This window comes from Arachis ipaensis, chromosome B09, assembly GCF_000816755.2.
Source record: "Arachis ipaensis cultivar K30076 chromosome B09, Araip1.1, whole genome shotgun sequence".
In the NCBI taxonomy this organism is placed as follows: domain Eukaryota; kingdom Viridiplantae; phylum Streptophyta; class Magnoliopsida; order Fabales; family Fabaceae; genus Arachis; species Arachis ipaensis.
The window spans coordinates 137,741,159-137,743,601 of record NC_029793.2 but is presented as its reverse complement, the minus strand read 5'-3'; positions in this window follow the sequence as shown (position 1 = coordinate 137,743,601).

Below are 2,443 nucleotides of genomic sequence, written 5' to 3'. Positions count from 1 at the left end.
CAGAATCTTTGGTATAAGAAATAATTAATAAATTTATAAGGAAAAAGAAAAGCAATAGTAGGTGTATCTATCCACATTTCGCAGGTAGCAATCCAAAGTGTGAATTAAATGCATACTGCCATATAGAAAGAATCGAAGAGAGTTATAAAAGCTATGTTACCTACTCCATTGAAGGATGAGTCAATGAGTCATCATGTGCTCCGTATTAACTCATCATTCAGCGTTATCCTTTTGTCATTTTTTCACCCAATCTCATTTTCATCAGTTATTACTTCCTACTTATATTGTCATTCTCTCGGATGAACATTAATTAGCGTGCAAGTTTTGAAAGATTTCTTCTTTTGATCTTGTAGGAAAGTATTCACACACGCATTGGGTTAGTAATGGATAGTATTTTTTAAGGCATTGATTTATTAGAGTGAACTCCGCCTATGTTACACTTGCGGTACATAGCCGGTCTCAAGCCCGGATAAAGGAGGAGGGTTGTGTTAGGTCTTCGGCAACCAACATAAAAATATAGCCGAACCCCATGACATGAATCAAAGACATCATTGCGCTAAAGCTAGGTCGTTGCCCAGAAGCAACGCGCCGTATGGCTCGAGTACGGTGTCAAAGCAAGAGCCGCTGCATCGGTGCCCGGATGTAGTGTTAAATGAGCAAGGATTCTCGCGTTTTCGTGAACAGATGAGGGTAAATAAGCTAGTTCACAAAGTAAAAGGTAAAGGTCGAAGCGACAGAAGGTTGAGATTTGGGACATGGAACATAGGCACTCTAACAGGAAAGTCCATGGAGGTGGTGGACACCATGACAAGGAGGAAGATTAACATTATGTGCCTACAAGAAACGAAATGGGTTGGTGCAAAGGCTAGGGAGTTGGATACTTCTGGTTTCAAACTTTGGTATACAAGAAAGGTGAAGAATAGGAATGGGGTTGGAATAATTGTGGATAAGCAGTGGAAGAAGAACGTAGTGGATGTCAAGAGGGTGGGAGATCGGATCATCTCTATCAAACTTGTGGTGGAGGGAGGTGCTTTCCATGTGATTAGCGCCGCAAGTGGGTTCGGACGAACAACACAAGATAAGGTTTTGGGAGGATCTAGAGAGTTTGGTTCAAGGCATACCTTTGGGAGATAAGATTTTCTTAGGAGGAGATTTAAATGGCCATGTTGGGAGAGAAGTGACTGGATATGGGAGTATTCACGGAGGCCATGGTTTCGGGGTGATCAATGCCGAGGGTAAAACTATTTTGGACTTTTCCTCAACCTTTGATCTTCTCATCGCAAATACATGTTTTAAAAAGAGAGACGAGCATCTTATAATCTATAAGAGTGGCATGACAAGCTCTCAAATTGACTTCTTCTTGTTGAGGAGAGTCGACCGGAAATTTTGCATTAACTGTAAAATTATCCCGGGAGAGAGTTTGACAACACAACATAGGGTGCTCGTCATGGATTTTCGCGTCGAGCAAAAGTTAAGGAAAATACATCATACGAAGAACCCAAGGACGAGGTGGTGGCGGATGAAATGTGAGAAACAAAGAAGCTTCCTAAGACGGGTAGGAGAAGAGGCAAAGTGGGATGGGAATGGAAGCGCGGAAGAGATGTGGAGGGAGATGGCAGAAGTTATTAGAAGAACAGCAAAAAAAAGTTTTGGTAAATCTAAAGGAATAGGACCAAGAGACAAGGAGTCTTGGTGGTGGAATGCGAGTGTACAAGAAAAGGATAAAGATAAAAAGGGAGTGATTTAAAGAATGGATCTTTATGCCACAACGTAGATAACTGAAAAAAATATAACGCGGCTAAGAAAGAGACAAAAGTGGCTGTAAGTGAAGCAAGAACAAGAGCATATGAGGGTCTCTACCAGTCTTTGGGCACGAAAGAAGGAGAAAAAGGTATATATAGAATCGCAAAGAGCCGTGAAAGAAGAACGAGAGATTTGGATCAGGTTAAGTGCACAAAGGATAAGGATGGAGAGGTGTTGGCTCAAGAGGAGAAGATTAATGAAAGGTGGAAGAGCTACTTCTACGAGTTATTTAATGAGGGACAAAAGACTCTTCCGAGTTGGTCGATTATGCACAAGGGAAGAAGATCAAAACTTTGACTACTATCGAAGGATTCAAGACTTCGAGGTAAAAGAGGCTCTAAAGCAGATGAAAAATGGCAGGGCAGTAGGACCTGATAATATCCCGATTGAGGTTTGGAAGGGTCTTGGAGAAAAAGGCATCAACTGGTTAACCATGCTTTTTAATGAGATTTTAAGGTCAAAGAAGATGCCTGATGAGTGGAGAAAGAGCACTTTGGTACCTATCTACAAGAATAAGGGGGATATATAGAATTGCAGAAACTATAAAGGAATCAAACTCATAAGCCATATCATGAAGTTATGGGAAATGGTAATAGAATGGAGGCTGAGACAAGAGACATAAGTAACAGAGAACCAATTT